The sequence below is a fragment of the Callospermophilus lateralis genome, chromosome X, assembly GCF_048772815.1.
Source record: "Callospermophilus lateralis isolate mCalLat2 chromosome X, mCalLat2.hap1, whole genome shotgun sequence".
NCBI lineage: Eukaryota > Metazoa > Chordata > Mammalia > Rodentia > Sciuridae > Callospermophilus > Callospermophilus lateralis.
Window position 1 is genome coordinate 36,447,649 of NC_135325.1, and position 25,675 is coordinate 36,473,323.

The 25,675-nt window shown below is 36.5% G+C and overlaps 1 non-coding gene and 1 pseudogene across 1 annotated transcript; both read left to right on the plus strand.

Annotated features, from left to right (window-relative positions):
• The first annotated feature begins 14,980 nt into the window (after positions 1 to 14,980).
• Positions 14,981 to 15,087, plus strand: LOC143639619 (U6 spliceosomal RNA). The gene has a single exon (XR_013154762.1). It is a non-coding gene; the product is annotated as a U6 spliceosomal RNA (small nuclear RNA).
• A 1,845-nt stretch (positions 15,088 to 16,932) lies between these two features.
• LOC143639263 (ADP-ribosylation factor 1 pseudogene) lies at positions 16,933 to 17,489 on the plus strand (annotated as a pseudogene).
• The last annotated feature ends 8,186 nt before the right edge of the window (positions 17,490 to 25,675 follow it).

Below are 25,675 nucleotides of genomic sequence, written 5' to 3' on the forward strand. Positions count from 1 at the left end.
TTCTCTATGGAGGTATTATGTTTCATTTAAACATTCACAGATTTATGGATATTTGGGCTATTTTCAGTTTTTGAATAATAAAATAATTCACCTGTATATATTTATCTATGAGTCTTTATGGGGACATATGTTTTCATTTATCTTCAGTAAATTCCTAGGAATACAACCAGATGGTAAATTTGTTTAGTCCTTTAAGAAGCTGTCAAACTGTTTTCCAAAGTGGCTGCATTATTTCATATTCCCATCTACAATGAATAAGGGTTCCAATTTCTTCACATCTTCACAAACACTTCATATTGTTTGTCATTTTAATTACAGTCATTCTAGTAGATGTGAAGTGCTTTATATTTGCATTTCCACAATGAGAAAAGATGAGCTTCTTTTCATGTACTTATTGAATATTCATAAATCTTCATTGGTTAAATATCTATTAAAATCTTTTGATTATTTTTAAATTGATTTGTTTGTCCTTTTGCTATTTAGTTGTAAGAGGTTTTCTAATATATTTAGGATACAAGTCCTTATCAGATAAATGATTTGCAAATATTTCTGCTTGTGTTTCTCTCTCTCTCTCTCTCTCTCTCTCTCTCTCTCTCTCTCTCTCTCTCTCGTTCTTGAAGTGTAGAAGGTTGATGAAGCATACTTTACCACTTTTCTTTTTTGTGGATTGTTGGTTTTAGTGTTGTATGAAGGAGATCTTTGTCTAATCTTAGGTTATGAAGATTTGATTCCATGTTTTCTTCTAAAAGTATTATCATTTTAGCAGTTACATTTAGATAAACAATTCATAGGAGTTAATATTTTGAATGATGTGAGGACTTTAATAATACTTTGATTGATTTAAAGACACCCATGTATTTCTAGTGGCATACAAGTTTGGGATTTCGTTGTTTTCCATGTGGATATCTTGTATTACATGCAGAGAATTTAGTTGTAAGAAGGAAGAGCTATAGCAATGAAGCTACCCCATTTGAATATCCCACAAATTTTGATATTCATTTTTGTTTGCTTACAAATATGTTTGGGGGAGTACTGGGGATTGAACTCAGGGATACTTAACCACTGAGCCCCATCCCCAGCCCTATTTTGTATTTTATTTAGAGACAGGGTCTTACTGAGTTGCTTAGGGCCTCTCCTTTGCTGAGGCTGGCTTTGAACTTGTGATCCTCCTGTCTCAGCCCCCTTGGTCTTGGACCCATGGATTGTTTATAAATACTAATTTTTTTGAAAATAATTTTGTATTTTCCCAAATATCTTTCTGTTATTAATTTGTGGTATAACTCTATTACTATTAAAGAACATATTTTGTATTATTTATATTCTTCTACATTTGTTAAGTTTTTGTTTATTAGATTCTTTTACATTTGTTAAGTTTTTGTTTATTATGGCCCAGAATAAGGCATATCGTTCATTATTCAATATGCACCTACATAACTGCTTATAGTAAGTACTGCTTATTAGGTGAAACTATTATGTGAAGTTGTCTATAAATATCAATTAAGTAAGTTGGTTGATAATGTTGTTTGGGTCTTTTACACGCTTGCTCTTGATTTTGGGACTACTTGCTCTATTGATTATTGAGAGAAAAGTGCTGATTCTGAAAGTATTAATATCTATTTTTGCTTCATGTTCTATCAGTTTTTGCTTCATGTACTGTGAAGTTTTGCTGCTGGCTACACACATATTTAAGATTGCTATTCCTTGTAAGTGGTTTGTTACTGTTACTGGGCATCACAAGATCTCACCAGAGGATGAAGAAACTAGGCCATAATAAGAGACTTGCAGCTATAGAAATATTTGGAGTTAAATTGGAAGGAAATAGGTTTTGCTCAAAGCCAGCTTTGAATAAAAATGGAAGAAACTTAATGGTTTCAAATGTTCCATCTCCAAAACCCCCCAACTTAGTAGAACTTTTAAAGAGGCTGGGAAGTGACAAAAGGCAGGAATTGTACACTGGTAGACTTAGTTAGCCTGTAATTGGAGGCCTGAGGTGACAATGTCTACTCCCATCTATTTTGGGACCTGTTGTGGGGAACAGGAGTCTCAGCCCCTCCAGTTTCCTTCTCTCAGAAGGAGAAATGTATTCTCAATTCACAGAGGAAAGGGTGTTCCCCAAATTCAATCTTTCACTTACATCATTATTTAATCTTCTTGACTATGTCTAATTTTTCTTATTCTGAAATTTGTTTTGTGTAATATTATTATAGCCACTCCAAATTTCTTACTTTCTTTAAAAAAAAAAACTGGAGATTAAATCCAGGAGCACTTTACCACTGAGCCACATTCCCAGGTCTTTTTATTCTTTATTTTGAGACAGGATCTTTCTAAGTTTCTTAAAGCCTTACTAAGATGGTGAGGCTGCCCTCAGTCTCACCATCCTCCTGCCACAGCCTCCCAAGTCACTGTGGGATTACAGGAGTGTGCCACCACACCTGGCTGCAGCTTTCTTTTGATTCGACTTTGCATGGTATATATTTTTTCCATTCTTTATTTTTAACCTATTTATGCCATTATATTTAAAGAGTGTTTCTTAGCATATAAATGAGTTTTGTTTTTTTTTTACCCTAACATATTGTTAACTGGTGTGATCACTTATATTTATTATAATTATTGGTATATGTGATTTGGCTCTACTATATTACTGTAGTATTTCTTGCTTTATTTTTTAGTTTGACCTCACCTTTTTATTTCAGGTTATTTGAATATTTTTAGTATGGTATTTTATATATCTTTTGGCTTTTTAATATTTCCTTGCATTAAACACTTTTGTAGTTCTAGAGGTTAAATATATATACATTACTTTTCAAAATCTACTTCAGTTAATATCATTTCAAGTAAAATCATCCCTGTTTTATGTTGTTATTCATATTACATCTACATATGTTGATAACCCTACCAATCATCACTATAAGTTTTGCTTTCTGGGATAAATGTATTTTGAAAATTCTAAGGGGAAAACCAGTCTATCATATTTATCCAGACATTTTATGATTTCTTTTTATTTTTCTTTATTGTGAAGTTCAAAGTTCCTTCTCATCCTTTTTCCTCAGTCTGAAAACCCTCCTTTAGCATGTATTTCAGAATAGATATTCCAGTCACAAACACTATTACTATTCCCTTCATCTGAGAATGTCACTATTTTATTGTCATTCCTTAGGGGCATGTTTGGTTGAACATAGAATTTTGAGGTGACAGTTATTTTCTTTTTATTTTATTAGTTCTAAGCAATTATACATGACAGTAGAAAATTCTTTCATTCATTGTACACAAATGGAGCAGATTTTTTTCACTTCTCTGGTTGTTCATAAATTAGAGTCATACCATTCATGCAATCAATCATGTATCTAGGGTAATGATGTCAATCTCATTCCACCATCTTTCCTACCTCCTTTCCCTCTCCCCCACCTCCCCTTTGTCCCATCCAAAGTTCCTCCACTCATCCCATTGCCCCCCCATATGGATTATCATCCACTATCCAGATAAAACATTTGGACCTGGTTTTTTGAGAATGGTTTATTTTGCTTAGCATGATATTCTCCAACTCCATGAATTTACCTGTAAATGCCATACTTTTATTCTTTTAATTCTGAGTAATATTCCATTGTGTATATGTACCACAGTTTCTTTATCCATTCATCTATTGAAGGGCATATAGATTGGTTCCACAGTTTAGCAATTTTGAATTGCACTTCTATAAACATTGAAGTGACTGTGTTACTGTAGTGTGCTGATTTTAAGTCTTTTATGTATAGACCAAGAAATAGCTGGGTCAAATGGTGGTTCCATTCCAAGTTTTCTAAGGAATCTCCATACTGCTTTCCAGATTGATTGCACCAATTTTCAGTCCCACCTGCAATGTATGAGTGTGACTTTCCCCCACATCCTCGCCAACACTTATTGTTGCTTGTATTCTTGATAACTGCCATTCTGAATGGTATGAGATGAAATCTTAGTGTAATTTTGATTTGCATTTATCTAATTACTAGAGATGTTGAACATTTTTTAATATATTTGTTGATCAGTTGTATATCTTTTTCTAAGAAGTGTCTGTTCAGCTTCTTAGCCCATTTATTGATTGGGTTGTTTGTGGGTTTTGTGTGTGTGTGTGTGTGTGTGTGTGTGTGTGTGTGTGTGTGTTAAGTTTTTTGAGTTCTTTATATATCCTGGAGATTAGTGCTGTATCTGATGTGTGTGTGGCAAGAATTTGCTCCCAAGATGTAGACTCTCTCTTCAACTCATCGATTGTTTCTTTTGCTGAGAAGAAGCTTTTTAGTTTGAATCCATCCCATTTGTTCATTCTTGATTTTATTTCTTGCACTTTAGGAATCTTGATAAGGAGGTTGGGGCTTACTTGATGAAGATTTGGGCCTACTTTCTCTTCTATTAAGCATAGGGTCTATGATCTAATTCCTAGGTCCTTGGACCACTTTGAAGTGAGTTTTGTGCATGGTGAGAGATAGGGGTTTAGTTTCATTTTGCTATATATGGATTTCTAGTTCTCCCAGCACCATTTGTATGTTTTTGGTGCCTTTGTCTATGATGAGATAACTATATTTATGTGGGTTTATCTCTGTGTCTTCTATTCTGTACTATTGGTATGCATGTCTGTTTTGGTGCCAATACTGTGCATTTTTGTTACTATAGCTTTGTAGTATAGTTTAAGGTCTGATATTGTTATACCTCCTGCTTCACTCTTCTTGCTAAGGATCACTTTGGCTATTCTGGGTCTTTTATTTTTATAAATGAATTTCATGATTGCTTTTTCTATTTCTATAAGGAATGATGTTGGGGTTTTAATTGGAATCAATCACATTGAATCTGCATAGTGCTTTGGGTAGTATGGCCATTTTGACAATATTAATCCTGCCTATCCAAGAGCATGGGAGATCTTTCCATCCTCTAAGTTCTTCTTCAATTTCTTTCTTTAGTGTTCTGTAGTTTTAATTGTAGAGGGTTTTCACCTCTTTTGTTAAATTGATTCCCAAGTATTTTTTGAGGCTATTGTGAATGGGGTAATTTATTAATTTCTCTTTTAGAGGATTCATCACTGATGTATAGAAATACATTTGATTTATGGGTATTGATTTTATATCCTGCTACATTGCTGAATTCATTTATTAATTCTAGAAGTTTTCTGGTGGAATTTTTTGGATCCTTTCAGTGTTGAATCATGTCATCAGCAAAAAGTGATTGTTTGAGTTATTCTTTTCCTATTTATATCCCTTTAATTTCTTTTTTCTGTTTGATTGCTCTGGCTAGTGTTTCAAGAGCTATGTTAAATAGAAGTGGCGAAAGAGGGCATCCCTGTCTTATTCCAGTCTTTAGAGGGAATTCTTCCAATTTTTCTCCATTTAGAATGATTCTGGCCTTGAGTTTAGCATAGATAGCTTTTATAATGTTGAGATATGTTCTTACTATCCCTAGTTTTTCTAGAATTTGGAACATGAAAGGGTGTTGTATTTTGTCAAATGCTTTCTCTGCATCAATTGATATAATCATATAGTTCTTATCTGTAAGTCTATTAATGTGATGAATTACGTTTATTGATTTCTGTATGTTGAACCAAACTTTCATCCCTGGAATGAATCCCCCTTGATCATAGTGCACTATTTTTTTATTTTGTTTTGTATGTGATTTGCCAAAATTTTATTGAGAATTTTTACATCTATGTTCATCAGGGATATGGGTCTGAAATTTTCTTTTCCTGATATTTCTCTGTCTGGTTTTGATATCAGGAGGATAGTAGCCTCATAGAATAAGTTTAGAAGTGTTCCCTTCTTTTCTATTTTATGGAATAATTTGAGAAGTATTGATATTAATTCTTCTTTGTAGGTATTGTAGAACTCCAGAATCTGTCTGGCTTGGGCTTTTCTTGGTTGGTAGGCTTTTGATGGTGTCTTCTATTTCCTTGCTTAAAATTATTCTGTTTAAATTCTGTATGCCCTCCTGATTCAGTCTGGGTAGATCATATGCCTCTAGAAATTCGTCAGTGTCTTCAAGGTTTTCTATTATACTGGAGTATAAAATTTCAAACTGGTTTCTAATTGTCTTCCATATTTCAATAGTCTCTGTCGTGGAGTTTCCTTTTTCATCACTAATTTTAGCAATTTGAGTTTTCTCTCTCCTCCTTTTCTTTGAGGTGGCAAAGAATTTATCAATTTTATTTATCTTTTCAAAAAACCAGCTTTTGATTTTGTCAATTTTTTGAATTGTTTCTCTTGTTTCAATTTCACTGATTTCAGCCCTGATTCTAATTATTTCCTGTTTTCTACGGCTTTTGCTGTTGGTTTGTTCTTTTTTCTAGGGCTTTGAAATGTAATGTCAGGTCATGTATTTGTTGACTTTTTCCCCTTTTAATGAATGAGCTTAATGAAATGAATTTTCCTCTTAGTATTGCCTTCATAGTGTCCCAGAGATTTTGATATGTTGTATCAGTGTTCTCATTTTCCTCTAAGAATTTTTTTTATCTCCTCCCTGATGTCTTCAGCTATCCATGCATCATTGAATAGTGTATTATTTAGTCTCCAGGTGTTAGAGTAGATTTTATTTTTTATTTTATCATTGATTTCTAATTTCATTACATTATGATCTGATATTGCAGGGTAGTGTCTCTATTTTTTTTTTATTTGCTGAGAGTAGCTCTGTGGCATAACATATGGTCTATTTTGGAGAAGGATTCATGTGCTGCTGAGAAGGAAGTGTATTCACTCGTTGATGGGTGGAGTATTCTATATATGTCTGTTAAGTCTAAATTATTGATTGTATTATTAGTTCTATAGTTTCTTTGTTTAGTTTTTGTTTGAAAGATCTATCTAGTGGTAAGAGAGGTGTGTTAAAATCACCCAGTATTATTGTGCTGTGGTTAATTTGATTCTTGAAGTTTAGAAGGGTTTGTTCAATATACATACATGCCCCATTGTTTATGGCATAGATCTTTACAATTGTTATGTCTTGTTGATGTATGAGTCCCTTGAGTAGTATGGAATGTCCTTCTTTGTCCTTTTTCACTAACTTTGGTTTGAAGTCCACTTTAACTGATATAAAGATGGAAACCCCTGCTTGTTTACATGGTTCATGTGAGTGGTATGTTTTTTCCCACTTTTCACCTTCAGTTTGTCGATGTCTTTTCCTGTGGGATGAGCCTCTTGAAGGCAACATATTGTTGAGTCTTTTTTTAATCCAATCTGCCAATCTGTGTCTTTTAATTGACGAGTTTAGGCCATTCACATTCAGGGTTATTATTGAGATGTTTTTTATTCCTGGACATTTTGGTTTATTTTTGGTTTTAACATGACTTGGATTCTCCTTTGATTGGCCTTTCCCTTAGTGTAGTGCCTCCCTTTGCAGATTTTCATTATTGTTTTTCATGTCCTCCTCCTGGAATATTTTGCCAAGAATGTTCTGTAGTGCTGGCTTTCTTGCTATAAATTCTTTAAACTTTTGTTTATCATGGAAGATTTTTGTTTTGTCATAAAATCTCAAGCTTAATTTTGCTGGATATAAGATTCTTGGTTGGCATCCATTTTTTTTCCAGAGCTTGGTATATATTGTTGTAGGATCTCCTGGCTTTGAGGGTCTGGGTTAAAAAATCTACTGATATCTGAATTGGTCTTCCCCTATATGTAGTCTGATTCCTCTCTCTTTCAGCCATTAAGATTCTCTTCTTATTCTGTATGCTAGGCATTTTCATTATAATGTGCTTTGGTGTAGATCTGTTGTAATTTTTTTTACATTTGGTGTCCTGTTACCCTCTTTTATTTGATTTTCCAATTCATTCTTCATGTTGGAGAAATTTTGTGATGTTATTTCATTGAAGAGATTGTGCATTCCTTTTGTTTGAATTTCTGTGCCTTCCTCTATCCTGATAAATATTAGGTTTGGTCTTTTGATGTTATCCCATAATTCTTGAATGTTCTGTTTATGGTTTCTTATCATCTTCACTGTGTGGTCAACTTTATTTTCAAGATTGTATATTTTGTTTTCGTTGTCTGAGGTTCTTTCTTCCAAGTGATCTAGTCTGTTGATGATGCTTTCTATTAGTTTTCTGTTATTATTATTTGGTTCATTGTTTCCTTCATTTCAAAGATTTCTGTTTGTTTTGTTTATTTTTTTTCAAAATCTCTACTTCAAAATAATTTTTTATTACCTGTATATGATTTCTTATCTCTGTTGGTATGGTCAATTTTTGCCTGTATTTGCTGGCTTATGCCATTCTTTTTTAAAAATATTTTTTAGTTGTAGATGGACACAATACGTTTTATTTATTTATTTATTTATTTATTTATTTAATGTGGTGCTGAGGATCGAACCCAGTGCCTCATACATGCAAGGCAAGCACTCTACCACTGAGCCACAATCCCAGCCCATGTCATTCTTTAATACGCGATAATTTTAATTATGTACATTCTGAACTCCTTCTCTGAGGTTTCATCAACAGTTTTGTCAATAGATGATATTATTGTAGTATCTTGGTTTGTTTAGGGCACCTTCCTCCCTTGTTGTTTCATGTTGTCTATGTGTCTTCCTTTCTTGCAGTGCAGATCTATGGTATTGCAGTTTTTATCCTATAATCTTGTAGTGTCCCTACAGGTTAGGAATACCTCACCTTTTAGGGGGGAGATCAATGTTTACAGCACCCAATGCAACTAATATGCAACCATTAATCGGTTAGCTTCTATTTAGACACTTCAGTTTTGCCACTATAAATAGAAATGACAAGTACAGTTATCTTCTACCATATAGCTAGTAGGTTTACATAAAGGTTTACAGTTTCTAATGGAGGTCAGAGAGAGAATGAGGGTAGAATGTGATGTTTATAAGGTAGGATGTGAGAATATAGAGATATTAGATTATAGGACAAGTGAAAGGAGAATCAAAAGAAGTTGGCTGTTAGCAGGAGAAAAAAGAGAGTTGACCCCATGCAAGGCTCCCTGTTGCCTCTGCAACAGGATGGTGTCTGCTACCACAGTTTGTAGGGACACCTCTGGTGCATCTGGGCCCACAGGGACCTTGGTGATGGTCTTTTAGGTCCAGATTGTTATCCCTATATGGAAGCAGCCATGTCCCTAGTTGATGGCGGCAGTAGAGTCAAGCCTGTGGGGTACCTGGATGTTGGGTTTCCAGGCCCCAGTCTGTGTCCCAAGATGGAAGTTGCCCCAAATAAAGATGGTGGAGACAGCAGTGAAGGTAATCCAAGATGACAGTGGAGATGTCCCATGATGGAGGCAACTGCTTTCAGAAATGGGGCTGGAAGGATGGACAGTGCGATGTCATGGGGGGAGCCTGGTCAGTGATGCCACACTGTGGTGTGTGGTGTTGCAATGGGTAGCTTCCTCCTGGCCTTTTCCATTGTCCCACGGTGGAAATTACTGTCTGGGGAGGGCTATAGTGGTGGCTGCAGTGTCCCAAGATGGAGTTGGTTTAGGTGGAGCTGCACATTGGTGGATAGGAAACCACAGCCTCTCTACATGGGCGCTGTGTGCCCCCTTCAATCTCAGGAGGAGGCGCAACAGTTGTTTTCTTCCAGCACTTTAAAGATATTGCTGTGCCATCTTCTGTCCTGTAGTTTTTGAGGCATTAGTGCACAGTTATTTGTATCATTATCCCCTTATATGCCTTGTGTTACTTTTTACTGATCACTTTCAAGATCTTTGTGTTTGGTTTTTAGATATTTGGTTATGATTTTTCTTTGTTTTTTTTTTCTTTCCCCAAATTCAGGAAGTTTTAACAATTATTTCTCAATTATATTTTCTGCACCAATATCTTTTCTTCCTCTCCTTTTTGAATATGTTTTCTGAGTCTCTACATTTTATATCAATCTTTCCTCTCTCTGTTCATGTGCTTAATTTATAGTTATCTAAATTCCAGTAACTGACTGTGTATTATCTTCATTCTTCCACGGAGTTTATCCAGTGAATTTTAAAATTTCATGTTTTACATTTAATTTATAAGATTCTATTTGACATTTTAAAATGTCTTTCTCAGCTTACAACTTCTCTTTCCTTTCATTTCAACAGTATTTATATTTACTATAAATTCACTCCATGGAGTATGACTATAATGCTTTTTCCTCTTTCTCTTTCTTTATTTCTTTTCTTTTGTGCATGCTTGTGTGTGTGTGTATGTGTTTGTGTGTGTGTGTGCATATGCAGCATGCAGCTCAAGAAATGGAAACTAGGGCTTTGTGCATTCTAGTCTAACACCACTAAGCTACCTCCCCAGCCCCACAATAGCTTCTTGAAAGTCTTTGACAATTCTAACATCTTGGTCACCTTGGCCATTGGCATGTTGCCATTTTCCTTATGTTTTCAAATTTTCCTGGTTCTTGATGTGTACTATACTTTTGGATTGTATTCTTGACATTATGAATATTATATTGTTAGACTGGGTTCTATTAATATCCCCTGGAAAATGCTGTTGTTTTTGTTCTGATTTGGTTTGGTTTGGATTGGTTAAGCTAGATGAACCTGATTAGGTTCAGCCTAAAAGTTCTATTTTACCCTCTTTGGATGGATCTTCCATGTTCAGTTCAGTTTGCAAAGAAATCCCTATGCTACCTTGGCTGTCCCACACTTACCCCTCTTGTGATTTAGTTTGATACTTGTAGTAGTTTTGGTCATCATTAAATTAAGATATTTTATTACACTGCTTTGGGTCAATCCTGTGTATGTGCAATTAAACAATAAACCTAAAATTTATACAGATTCTTTTAAATAACTAGGATATTTCCTTGTCAAGGTCTTTTGTCTCCCAGGATTCCCCCTCTCCATATTCTACAGCTTCGAGGGCCTCTTTTACCAATCCAGTGTCCAAAAAGACAGGATTTCTCTTGGATTTTTAATTACTCATACCACCACAGGGGAAGTCTGTGAGTGAAGGGCTTTTAGGTAAGACATTCACTTCCTCTTTCTAAGTAATAGCTGTTTCTGGGGGGTGTGTGAGAGTGTGTGTGTGTGTCTCTCTCTCTCCCTGCCTCCCTCCCTCTCATTTCATGGGAAGAACAAAAAGAGAAGCTCCATTTCCCAAGTTCTTTGAGTTCTGTAAGGTACCCATCCTCTCTTTTAGTCTTTCACTTTTTTGTTTGGTTCCATACTCTGTTCTCATCAATGGACATTTGGAAAGATTGAATCTTGTTGGTTTCAAAGAGATTCTCTTAGCTTTGATAAAGTATACTTTACACAGGTGATTGCCCTGTGAGGTACCTGTATTGTTCAGAAAAGCTTGTATCAGAGGTACGTAGCTATTTCAAGAATAAATACACGTATATCTAATTGAATGGTTATCATCCAAAACTGAGTCCTTAATTCTATGTTGTGAAATGAAAAATGGTTCATGGCACTCTAATTAACTGCATGATGAAAAACAATTGTGATTAACAGCACAATAAAATACTTCCCATTTTCAAATAACGAAAAATACATATTTAGCTTTTTCAGTATTAAAAACTAGTTTGAAAAAATATTCCTTTTTTGAATCTACTGCAGGTGGCTTGTCCCCTTTCTGTGTTTCTTTTGGGAAATCCTGAGTTCTTTCCCAATATCTAAGTCCTTGAGATAGAATTTGTAAACAATTCTAAACATTATATCATATCCTCCACCCCTCACTCACCACAACAGCCTCTTTGGGAATAACACTAATGACCACTACTTTTCAGTACACTGTAATTCAACATCTTTATCTTTTTTCTTTTGTTGAAACACTGCTAACTACAGATAAATAATGTTGCTTTCTAAATAAACAATGTCATATCCAAAGGCAAAATGCAAATGGAAATCAGTAATTAAGCATAAAATGTACTTTTAAAGAACAATGGAATATTGTTTCCCAGTATCTGTTATACTTCACTGAACTTGGAATGCTCGGTTCCACTACTTTTGTAAATGTCATAATGGAGCATGGATATTTTCTTGACAAAACAAGCAGCTCTGAGATAGATCCAGGCAGAAAACAAAAAAAAATATTTTTTTAAATTTTAAACCGTCATTTCAGGCAGCTTGGATGTACATACACACACACACACTCACACTACAATTGTGAGTGTTTCATAAAAAGTCAACACCAGGGTGTGAATATACTTTTATACAACCAGAGATATGAAAAATTGTGCTCTATATGTGTAATAAGAATTGTAATGCATTCCACTGTCATATATAAATAAAAATTAAAATTTAAAAAAATGTCAAAACCAGGAATATTTGAGGCATCGTGTCAAGCTTTCAAACAGTGATTTTAGACCAACTGGCTCTGCATTGATTTACATGAAGATATTGATTGTCTTAGGATGTAGCTTGCTGATGGAGTGTTTGTCTAGCATGTCTGGCTTCAGTCTCCAGCTTTACCAAAAAACAAAACAACAACAGCAAAAAAAAAAAAAAAAAAGGAGACCATCTTTACCCACACACACATAAAAAATCTGAATAGAGATATTGATAGTAGTACTTATTGGACACTTAGGGTATGACGGTACTGTTTTTTTATTGGTGCATTATAATTATACATAATACTGGGTCAATGCTGTTTTAATACTTCTTGGGCTGGGTATGTAGTTCAGTGGTAGAGTGCTTGCATAGCTTGCACAAGGCCCTGGATTCAGACCCCAGCACTGGAAAAAGAATACACACACACACACACACACACACACACCTTAATTCTCACAACAACCTTTTGATGTAGGTACTGTTATTTCCAAATTCATACATGGGAAAATTGGGGGAGCTCAGTCAATTTGAACAAATAGCAAATGACACTGCTGAAACCACGCACCAGTCTGGCCCTAGTACCCAAGATCTGAACCCACTACGTAACCTATTGCCTTCCCAATTTGTGCAAAGAAGAAAGAGAAAGACACTTGTATAAAGATATACAGATCTGGTAGAAAGGCTTATACAATATATTACTTTCTGCTATTAAGCCATACTCTTTCCCTCCCCTTCTCTTTCCTTCCTCTTTCCTTCTCTAGTCCACCAAGTCTATGCTATGGACTATCACACACTTGTACAGCCAAGTGCTCACTTGATGTTTTTTGGCCACCCTAGGAGAGACAGGGTTAAAACCACAGAGAGGAAGAATCCCCTTGGCATGCTAGAGTGGCTACAGCCCTAGCTCTCCGGAAAGGGGTAGTGATTGGCTATAACTATTTCTTCCTGAATACAAAAGGTCATGGTTTTCCAGTTACTGAGAAAGGGAGAGTTAGGGAAAATGAACCTTAAATTTGGTCTTAAGGCGGGGTGGGTCGAGGGGAGGGTGGAGAGTAGGGAATGAAAAGAAGGTGGGCTTCTCTGTGGGGTGCCCTAATTATTTCTATTACATGGAAAATACATCAGTACTTTTTGGGACCCCTTAAATGCTTCAGTGCTTGGGAATGATGGTATGTGCACAAGAGTGGGCTGCCACCTCTAGAGTGGTGATTGGCGTTGATGGGTGGTTCGTGAGGAAAAAGGACAGGAGGTTACAGGGCCCTGGACAGCAAAGGGATAGGTTGGAGAATCTGTTTGTTTTTTAAGTCTTTGATATGCTTGAAGAATGCAAAGGAATTTGAAGGGAAAACATACAAAATCCTAACCTGTTTTCTTTTTTTAATTGTTTACATTTTGGGTAGGAACAGGAGGTCAAGAAGGGTGGAGAGGTTGAAGGAGATGTACCAGGCTGTATGGGTTATGTCTATTATAATACACTCATGTAGAAATAAATAATTGTTAATTTGATTTTTTGTGTATTTGAAATATTTTATGACATTCACTTGGTAAAAATATCAGTAACTCTCTAAGTAAATCAATATATTGATCAAGAGAATCTCCATCCATTTTTTAAAATTATTTTTCAGTTGTCAATTGACCTTTATTTTACTTATTTATATGTGGTGCTGAGAATTGAACTCAGTGCCTTATGCTAGGTAAGCGCTCTGCCACTGAACTACCACTCTGGCCCATCCCCATCCATTTTTACTCAAGCTCTAGCACACTGTGTGCACTGTTCTGTATTAGCACTGTAATCATAGAAATTTATAAATGTTTATCTAGTAAAGAAGTGATTAAATGACTTCTGCTATGTCCATGGAGTCAAATATCACAAAGATATTAGAAATAATGATGCAGTCATCATTGACATACATATCTATTTATCTTGTAAGACCAATTTAAAAAGCAGCTTTTGAAATAGAGAAATGTTTCTTATTTTTATTTTATTGGTTCTTTTAGTTACATATGACAGTAGAATCCATTTTGATGTAATTATACAAGCATGGAAGGCATCATGTTCTAATTTAAACTACAGTACCTTTCCTTTCCCTTCCCTTTCCCCACACTCTGCTCCCAATACTCTATTGATCTTTCTGCCATTTACCCATACTTATTTTTATTTTTTAATTAATTTCCTGAGGATGTATGTGTGTGAGTGTGTGTACATGCATATGGATAGTTCGAAGTTTAGAAAGATAAATAAAACACACAAAAGGATTATAAGCAGATATCTCTGAATCATGGTAGAATATATGACATTTCTCCATTTTGGGGTCATTGTGTTTTGTTTTACATTTGCTGCCATGTGAATTAGTTTTGTTTTTGATTATGTAATACTTCCAAATAATTTTAAATATCAGAAAATAACATAAATTACAAAGTCTCCATCCTACTCCAAGCCCCTGATTCCCTGGTTCTCATTCTGGTATTAGAACACTAATAATTCAAATGAATGAAATAGGGTTTGCCAGGTGCAGTGGCACATACCTGTAATCCCAGGGACTCAGCAGGGTGAGGCAGGAGTATCTCAAGTTGGAGGCCAGCCTGCACAACTTAGTAAGACACTGTCTCAAAATGAAAAATAAAGAGGACTGGAGATGTAGCTTAGTGATAAAGTGCTGCTGGATTCAAACCCCAGTATCCAAAACAAAACAAAACACCAGTTTTCTTATGATATAGGGTATAGATGAAGAGAAGTAGTATGCAAGTAACCAAGCTCACTATGCTAATAAAAAGCTAGGATTGTGCTCGCTTTGGCAGCACATATACTAAAATTGGAACAATACAGAAAAGATTAGCATGGCCCCTGCGCAAGGATGACACGCAAATTTGTGAAGAGTTCCATAAAAAAATAAAAATAATTAAAATCTGTACTTTGTGAACCAAATTTTCCCTGACTCATTCAGGACTTCGTTATTTTCTCTCTTTTAGCAGACAGCAAGAATTTCATTTACTATTTTACATCCTAGAATCTAACACAGTGCCCAGCACACAGGTTTGGGAAAAACTATTTTATTTAGGTCCCAAAGACCAGCACAAAAATTTTGTCTCCATCATTTCCTCATTATCCAACGTAGGTTGGAACTGTCAAGGGGGTTGATTTTTTAGTGGATGTGTAGCACTAAAAATATAAGGAGTTGGGTTGTTTGTCTTACAAATTCAAAGAATGAAATCTACAGACACAAGGGTGAGAGCAAAGTGACAGGATTTATTAGAGTAATAGAAAGCAAGCAAGCAGAGTTTTCAAATGGGGGCGGGTCCCAAAGGAGGAATGCCAGAGAATGACTATTGTCTAAGAGTTTATAAGGAAGCTACCTCCAAATTCATCCTGAGTAAGGCATATAGTGTCCATGAGCTCTTCTCATGCCTTTTGATCTGATCAGGTTACCATACCTTTTTTGGTGGGGATGTGAATACCAGACAGTATATGTCTGTCAGTTCTCCCCACACCCTCCTTACACAGGAGACAGCCTGACTTTGATGGGGCCTGGTTTGTGTCTATAGTTTTTCAGCCTCGTTACACAGAGACCTGACCTCAAAGGAGCCCAAATTTCCTGCTTGACCATTTTAACCCTTTCTTCTGCCTCAGATGGAAGATGATAGACATTTATTACTAACATCCCAAATGGACCATGATCTTATTGAGGCTCAGAAAAATGAAAATGGAAATAGAATTTTCAGATGGGATTTCTGAGGATTTTGTTGCTCCTGAAAGGAAACACAGGAGGAGTTAACCTTTTTTCTGATAGATGCAGTAATGCCTAGATATAATGCCTGAAACTCTTATTGCAGAGCAAAGTATTCTAATGGAAGTATTTTTTGATGACAGAAGGCTCATTCCTGGACTCCCTGGAGACAGAAACCAGGTATCTTCTGGCTTCCAGACATGCTGAAGAGCAGCAAGCCAAAATGCTGGCTTCTGAAGAACCTATCCAAAATAGTACTATTTCCCCTAATAGCCACTGGAGGTCAGGATTCCACTGCTGATAATGTCTGTTGTTGTCCAGTAAAAGTAGATGTAAAGGATTGTCTGCCTATTGTCAGTCCTCGTAACACAAATGTAAATAGGTCCAGGACTTATTTGTATGGATAAAATGGATAAAACAGAACTGGAAATCCAGCTCCCAGCCCTAATTCACCCCTGATCCTTGACCTGTGATAGAACACCAGGAGTCCCCTCCACATTACTGTGTAGCTAACACGGACAGTGTGAATGACTCTTCCTAAACCTTAGCAGGTATGCTTGGATCACAGGGATTTCTGTATAAGAATAACAAAAGGAGTAGTGTTAAATCTTAAGGCCTCATTGTGATTGTATGAGCTCCAATTATAGCAGCTCTAATTTATGCTCATAGCATATAAACTCCTGTCCTTCAGAGAAAACACAGGACTCCACTGCTCAAAGAGGATGAGTTTGGAAATCTCTGATTTCATTGTTTTTGACAGAACTATTTTCAGGCAGAACAGAGAAGATTCTGTTTATTCATGATTAATTACTCATGACTTACTATAATTTGATAAAATAAAAAGTAGGATATATTGAAATCTTACTCATTGCCCAGTGCAGACATGGCTGTAATAATGATGATGATGATGGCCATCAGTGCCGCCATCTTGTGGGAGTGAAACCAACGCCTGGCTTGGAGCAGCCGCTGCAGAGATCTCTGGCCAGTGTTGCTTCCAACCACCCACAAGGATGGGGAATATCTTTGCAAATCTCTTCAAGGGCCTTTTTGGGAAAAAATAAATGTGCATCCTCATGGTGGGCCTGGATGCTGCAGGGAAGAGGACGATTTTGTACAAACTGAAGCTGGGTCAAATTGTGACCACCATTCCCACCATAGGTTTTAATGTGGAGACTGTTGAGTACAAGAACATCAGCTTCCCTGTGTGGGACGTGGGTGGCCAAGACAAGATCTGGCCACTAAGGCGCCACTACTTCCAGAACACCCTTGGCTTGATCTTTGTGGTGGACAGCAATGACAGAGAGCGTGTGAATGAGGCCAGTGAGGAGCTCATGAGGATGCTGGCTGAGGATGAGCTGCGGGACACCATCCTCCTGGTGTTTGCCAACAAGCAGGACCTCCCAAACACCATGAATGCAGCCGAAATCACAGATAAGCTGAGGCTGCACAGGAACTGGTACATTCAGGCCACCTGTGCCACCAGCGGGGACGGGCTCTATGAAGGACTGGACTGGCTGTCCAATCAGCTCCAGAACCAGAAGTGAACCAGAACCCCCCACCCCCTCACTTCCTCCTCTCCACCCTTGCTTTCCTCTCAGGTGGCAAACATGAGACTCTGTGGTCTTGAGTGCCAGAAGCTGTCTCCATGGGTTGATCAGTGTGCATCGCACAGTGCTGTACATGTGCAGACGCAGCCTGCAGCCAGGTTTTTATTTAATGTAAATAGTTTCTGTTTCCACTGAGGCAATTTCTGGTACTCCTATGCAATATTACTCAGCTTTTTTATTGTAAAAAGAGAATCAACTCACTGTCAGTACTGAGGAGAGATTTAGGCATATGGGCACCTGACCTCCAGGAGCTCCTGGGCTGTAGATTGGTGTTGGGATCCATTTGGTGGTTGATTTTTAACCCAAACTCAGTGCCTTTTTCAAAAATAGTTAAAATACAAGATAAGGAGAACACTTGAACACACAGAAGGGAGACTATGCCCAGTTTACAGCCTGAATACTAGTCCATCGGATCAGCTGTTCCCCTCTGGGAACACAAGACGGTGACACAACCGCCATCCACTGCATGGTCCCAATAGAGACACCGTGACTCTCCTGTCTTTGGGTCACTTGCATTCCATAGCGTTGTGCTTGTACTTGTGCTCACACAGTCACCTGAGGGCGGGCTGGGAGAGCCATTGCAGGGGACACGGCCCAGACATGCCCTTGGTTGACATGCGGCCAGAACAGCAGCCCATGTTCCCAGCACCCACTCACACTGTTGCACCTGCTCAGCACACTGGCAGGAGGTCTTGGTCTCCCCAGCGTGCGTGTGTGCAAGCTGGGAGGGTTGGTCCACTCCAGACCCACAGGTCCCAGAGCACCCCCATCTCCATGTGTGAAGTAGCTTCCTCCCTCAGCCTGCAAGGGTCTGATTTGCCATCGAAAAAGACGACCTCTACTTTTTTCTTTTGTATTTTGATAAACACTGAAGAAGCTGGAGCTGTTAAATTTATCTTGGGGAAACCTCAGAACTGGTTTATTTGGTGTCGTGGAACCTCTTAATGCTTTCAATACAGGATTAGTAGTCAACTGTTTTGTATACTTGTTTTTAGTTTTCATTTTGACAAGCATTGAAATTATAGCTATTAGAATAAAGTCTCTTAACTATTAAAAATAATGATGATGATGATGATGATGATGATGATAATGACAATAATACTGTCAGTAACCATTTCACACTTGCCAGACACTGAGCCAAGCACTTTATAGCCTCATTCAATGTTATGAAACATATACTTAGTATTACCAGCACCATTTTACAGATGAGAAAGCCAAAGCCCAAAGAGGTATATTAGTTTGTACAAAGACCTCCTCTAATATCTCATGTTCCTTTCTGTGTTCTGCAACATAACTTGTAAATAAATGGTTATTCATCTGTCTCATCTTCCAGATTAATCTTCCCAGTGTCAAGAGATTCTGTTTTCTTACACTGCATCCCTAGCACCTGGTACAGTGCATGTCACAGTAGAAATAGAACTGTGATGTATGTATCAGTACCACATTGAGCAAGTAAAAGAATGGTTAGTCAAGTAGATTTCCAGGTTTCTAGATTTTATAGCCAGGGATAAGTATGGGTTAAGGAGGAGGTGAGGAAATAGGTTACATATTTTGTACAGATTCTAGTCATTTGCAGATGTAAAAAACACTGAAATAGGAGTCTTCAGAGCTGGGGGGAATTCTTCCTTCTGCCCTGACTTGGGTGTATGATATGAGTAACTAGTGGGCACTGTACTTCATGTTTTTAATGCATGAATTCATTATTTCTAACAGTCAAGGTATATACAGATTTTTCATAGATTTTACAATGTTGTGCAACCAAGGTGGCACAACTGATATATAGGCCAAGTTGACCATTTTGAATCACTGGCATTTCCTCCACAGTCAGTTCTTCTGACTATTGGCTAAAGATCAGTGATGCTGCCCTGAGTATTTTAGTAATGTATGGACAAACTTTTACAAAAAAAATAATAACAGAAATGTATGTGTTTTAGTTTACAATAGCAAAAAAAAAAGCATATGGAAAGTGCACTTTGTAGTGGCCATAGTGAATGCTAACATTACACATCCAAAGGATAATTGCCATACAATCCAACTAAACATCTTCAAATTCCTAGAGCTCTTTCTTAATGGAAGCTGTCCCAACTAATCTTTTTCACCAAATCCTCCAATTCCTTTCTGACTTTGGATCTGTTGTCCCTCAGTGTCTGCCTCTCCAAACCCTCTGTTATCCATTTTCTCAAACATGGACATTTTGCTGTCTCTGAACCTCTTCTGTTAGCATCTTAATATCAAAAGCCAGCACTACAGTAAAGGGTCTTCCTTGCAAGGCAGCAGGAACAATTCCTTTCCCAACTCTTAAAAAATAAACAAAAAACACGTCAGCTTTATAATGTAGTGGTAAGCACCTTTTCACCTCCATTATTATTTCATTGCAAGAGTTTCATAATTGTTTATTTTTTCATTGTATTTATTTTTAGACTCTATGTCATATGATTTTGTTCATTTATTTTTCAGTGCTGAGGATTGAATTCAGTGCTAGGCAAGCGCTCTACCTCTGAGTTATACCCCCAGTCTGTTTTCCATTTTTTGATCATGATATGGGACTGATTTTTTTTAGACTGGGTCTTGCTACATTGCCCAACTGGACTTGAACTCATGATCCTCATCCAAAGTAGCTGCAATTACCCACATATCCATCATGCCTGGTTGGCAAGGAGTTTCTTTTTAAAATGTATTTAAAGGGCTGGGGGTGTGGCTCAGGGGAGAGAGGGTGATTCTCACTTCTATCCAGGTCCCAATTCAGATAATAAATTTTATTTGTTTAATTACTATTTCTCTGAGATTTTTGAAGATCAAAACTCTATCCAATTCTTTCTGAATATGACCTGCCCAGTATAATAGCCAACATATCACTTTTCACTAAATATCTATGTGTGTATAAACTAAGAAGAGAAGGACATTCTACTCTTCTAAGAAGAGAAGGAATACAGCTTAGAGGTATATTAGTTTGTACAAAGACCTCCTCTGATATCTCGTGTTCCTTTCTGTGTTCTGCAACATAACTTTAAATAAGTGGTTATCCATATGTCTCATCTTCTGTCTAGCATGTGTAGGGCACTATGTTCAATCCCTAGCACCACAGAAATGAATTTAAATTAAAAGTTTAGATAATTTTTTTTGGCTGGAGCTATATATCAGTGGTAGAATGCTTGCCTAGAGTACACATGACCCTGAGTTAGGGTATTACAATAGAAATACTGATCAACTCTTTTAGTGGTATTTGGGCATACATAAATTCTAATGATGACTTGTGAATGATCAAGATCTGGGAAAAGCTCCCTTGATGTGTGGTAAATTCTGTAATAATTCCCATGTGCACTGTCTCAGTATAAGGAGTCAGAAATCCCCATTACCACCTCATTGCTTGCCAGAAGAGTTAATCTGACATCTGCTTCACAAAGCTACACATTGGTGATAACAGTGACTGGACACGATTTTAATAACTCCAGAGTGGGTCAGGGGGCTCTTTTCCTATCAGTGTCATTGCTGAGATTAGTTAACTAATTCAACCAGTAGTATGCTTATCAGGTTTCAACCAATAGCCTGCATGTTGGATCTATGAAGATCAAGGAAATATAGTCCTTGTCTTGTCTACAAAAATGGGAGTGCAAAGGAAGTTCTCAGAGGAATAGTACAAATGTGCACTAGACAGAGGAGGCATAGTTGCAGAAGTTGGAGGAAACCCAGAACTCTCTTTTGAGTACAAGAGTGCTTACCTGTAATTGACAAGTCCATTAGTCACTGTGTGCACATCCTTAAATATGTAAGCTTGAATGATATCTGTATATTTTACTTAACAAAAGAAAATATTCTAATTGGCATGCTGTATATACCCATTCTGCATTCAGGAAATTGTTAGTAATTACTCAGGTCAATCCCATTTTGAGAAAAATGACACTAACAGACACTCTAAAAATCAAAAAGAATTCAGGAAGCTATGGAAATTATGGGGCTGAAAGACATAGACCCTTCTCTTAATGAAGCAAATGGGAGTTGACAGATGTCCTCATTTACCATAAATCACCACTAGTTAACAAAAGATCATTACATTAGCATCTAAACTCTATTGATTATATAGAATGTTCCATATTATTCATGGAATTAATGTTTACTGAGTGCTTCCAGAGCACTAGCTTCCAGGCATGGTGGGCACACATGATATAACTCAGGTTTTGTCACAGGTTCATAGAGTTCATAGTCTAATAAACAGACACAAAGATAATTACAATGCTGCTGAGATGGGAACTAGGAAAGCTGTGAGAACAGAGGATGCTGGGAAAACAGACATGGGGATCCTTTAATACATGTGGTCTCAGTAGGGAGCTTTTTAAGAGGTAGGCAATATCATTATCCCCATTTGCCTGATGAGGAATTAACAGTGACAATAGTTCCTTGTATATAGCAGGCACTCAGTACACACTTCTTTAAAAAATGAATGAGTGTTAACGTCTTGCTTGAGAACACACAACAAGGGGGTGTTGGATTTAGTTTTCACCCCCAGCTCTGCCTGCTTCAAAGCCCCATGCTGCTTCTAGTACATTGACATTTTCTTTCTTGTTGACACTTGTTTTAATCATTATAACTCTCACTTTAGTATTTAATTGATTCTAATTTCTTTTTAAATATTTTTTAGGTGTAGTCAGACACAAATACCTTTAATTTGTATATTTATTTTTATGTGGTGCTGAGGATTGAACCCAGGGTCTCGCACATGCTAGGCGAGCACTCTACCACTGAGCCACAACCCCAGACCAATTGATTCTAATTTCTTAATATCATCTAAATACTGTGGGGTTTATGATCAGGAAACAGTTGCTGGGACAGAATGCTTTAAGTTTCTGTATTTTCCTGGTGCCAACCTACAGGGAAACCCTGGGATCAAACTTCATCCTAGCTATGAATTGTCCTGGGATATATTTTTTTCTTTTTTTGGTTTTTGCATTTTAATAAAATGATTTTAAAATTTTTAATTTGTTAAATATGACAACAGGATGCATTACAATTCATATTACATATATAGAGCACAATTTTTTATATCTCTGGTTGTATACAAAGTAGAGTCTCATCCTTCTGTCTTTATACATGTACTAAGGGTAATGATGACCATCGCATTCCACCATCTTTCCTACCCCTATTCCTCCTCCCTTCCCCTCCCTCCCCTTTTGCCCTTTGCCCTATCTAGAGTTCATTTAATCCTCCCATCCCCCCACCCCCACAGCATGTTATGGATAAGCATCCTTATATCAGAGAAATTATTTGGCATTTGGTTTTTGGAGAGTGGCTAATTTCATTTAGCATTATATTCTCCAGCTCCATCCATTTACCTGCAAAAGGCATGATTTTATTCTCTTTTAATGCTGAATAATATTCCATTGTGTGTGTGTGTGTGTGTGTGTGTGTGTGTATCATATTTTCTTTACCCATTCATCTATTGAAGGGCATGTAGATTGGTTCCACAGTTTAGCTATTGTGAATTGTGCTGCTATAAACATTGATGTGGCTGTGTCCCTGTAGTATGCTGATTTTAAGTCCTTTGGGTATAGACTGAGGAGTGGGATAGCTGGGTCAAATGGTGATTCCATTACCAGTTCTCCAAGGAATCTCCATACTGCTTTCCATATTGACTGCACCAATTTGCAGTCCCACCAGCAGTGTATGAGTGTGCCTTTTCACTACATCCTCGCCAACACTTACTGTTGCTTGTATTCTTAATAGCTGCCATTCTGACTAGAATGAGATGATATCTTAGAGTAGTTTTGAGTTGCATTTCTCTAATTGCTAGAGATGTTGAACATTTTCTTGCGTTTTTGTTGATTAATTGTATATCTTCTTCTGAGAAGATTCTGTTCAGTTCCTTGGCCCATTTATTGATTGGGTTATTTATTTTTGGGTATTAAGACTTTTGAGTTCTTAATATATATTCTAGAGATTAGTGCTCTATCTGATGTGCATGTGGTAAGAATTTGTTCCCAATTAGTAGGCTCTCTATTTACCTCACTGATTATTTCTTTTGCTGAGAAGTTTTTTTATTTTGAATCCATCACATTTATTGATTCTTGATATTAATTCTTGTGCTATAGGAGTCTTATTAAGGAAATTGGGGCCTAATCTGACATGATGGCGATTTGGACCTACTTTTTCTTCTAATAGATGCAGTGTCTCTGGTTTAATTCCTAAGACCTTGATCCACTTTGAATTGAGTTTTGTGCATGGTGAGAGATAGGAGTTTAATTTCATTTTGTTGCATATGGATTTCCAATTTTCCTGGCATCATTTGTTGAAGAGGCTATCTTTTCTCCAATGTATGTTTTTGATGCCTTTTTCAAATATAATTGTAATTGTGTGGGTTAGTCTCTGTGTACTCTATTTTGTATCATTGGTTTACCAGTCTATTTTTGTGCCAATACCATGCTGTTTTTATTACTATTGCTCTGTGGTATAGTTTAAGGTCTGGTATAGTGATGCCACCTGATTCACTCTTCTTGCAAAGGATTGCTTTAGCTATTCTGGGTATCTTATTTTTCCAGATGAATTTCTTGACTACTTTTTCTATATGAGGAATGTCTTTGGGATTTTGTTTGGAATTGAATTAAATCTGTATAGTGCTTTTGGTAGTATGGTCATTTTGACATTATTAATTCTGCTTATCCAAGAACAAAGTAGATCTTTCCATCTTCTAAGGTCTTCTTTGATTCTTTTATTTCTTTCTTTAGGGTTCTGTAGTTTTCATTGTAGCAGTCTTTCACCTCTTTCATTAAGTTGATTCCCAAGTATTTTAGTTTATTTTTTGATGCTATTATAAATGGGGTCGTTATCCTGGTTTCTCTTTCAGAGGATTTGTCACTGACATACATAAATGCCTTTGATTTGGTATTGATTTTGTTCCTGCTACTTTGCTGAATTCATTTACTAGTTCTAGAAGTTTTCTGGTGGAATTTTTGGGGTCTTCTAGCTATAAAGTCATATCATTGGCAAATAGTGCTTTTTTGAGTTCTTCTTTTCCTATCCATATCCCTTTAATTTCTTTCATCTAATTGCTCTAGCCAGTGTTTCAAGAACTATGTTAAATATAAGTGGTGAAAGAGGGCAGTCCTGTTCCAGTCTTTAGAGGCAATGCTTTCAATTTTTCTCCATTTAGAATGATAGCTTTTATGATGTTGGGATATGTTCCTGTTATCCCTAGTTTTTCTACTGTTTTGAACATGAAAGGGTGCTGTATTTTTTCAAAAGCTTTTTCTGAATCTATTGAGATGATCATATGGTTCTTATCTTTAAGTGTATTGATGTGATGAATTACATTTATTGATTTCTGTATGTTGAACCATCCTTGCATCCCTGGAATGAACCCCACTTGATCGTGGTGTACTATCTTTTTTGATTTGTATTTTTATTCAATTTGCCAGAATTTTATTGAGTATTTTTGCATCTATATTCATTAGACATATTGGTCTGATTTTTTTTTCTTTGATGTGTCTTTGCCTGGTTTTGCAATCAGGGTGATATTGGCCTCATAGAATGAGTTTGGAATTTTTTTTCTATTTCCTGAAATAAATTGAAGAGTACTGGTATTAGTTCTTCTTTAAAGGTCTTGTATAACTTGGCTGTGTATCCATCAGGTCCTGGGCTTTTCTTAGTTGGTAGGCTTCTGATGGCATCTCCTATTTTGTCGCCTGAAATTGATCTGTTTAAATTGTATATATCATCCTGATTCAATTTGGGAAAATTATATGACTCTATAAATTTGTTGATACCTTTGATATTTTCTATTTTATTGGAGTACAAGTTTTTAAAATAATTTCTAATTATCTTCTGTATTTCTGTAGTGTCTGTTGTGATATTTCTTTTTTCATCATAGATTTTAGTGATTTGAGTTTTCTCTCTCCTTCTCTTTGTTAGTATGGCTAAGGATCTGTCAATTTTATTTATTTTTTCAAAGAATCAACTTTTTGTCAATTTTTTAATTATTTATTTTGTTTCAATTTCATTCATTTCAGCTCTGATTTTAATTATTTCCTGTCTTCTAATGCTTTTGATGTAGATTTATTCTTCTTTTTCTAGGGCTGTGAGATGTAATGTTAAGTCATTTATTTGTTAACTTTTTCTTCTTTTAAGGAATGAACTCTATGCAATGAACTTTCCTCTT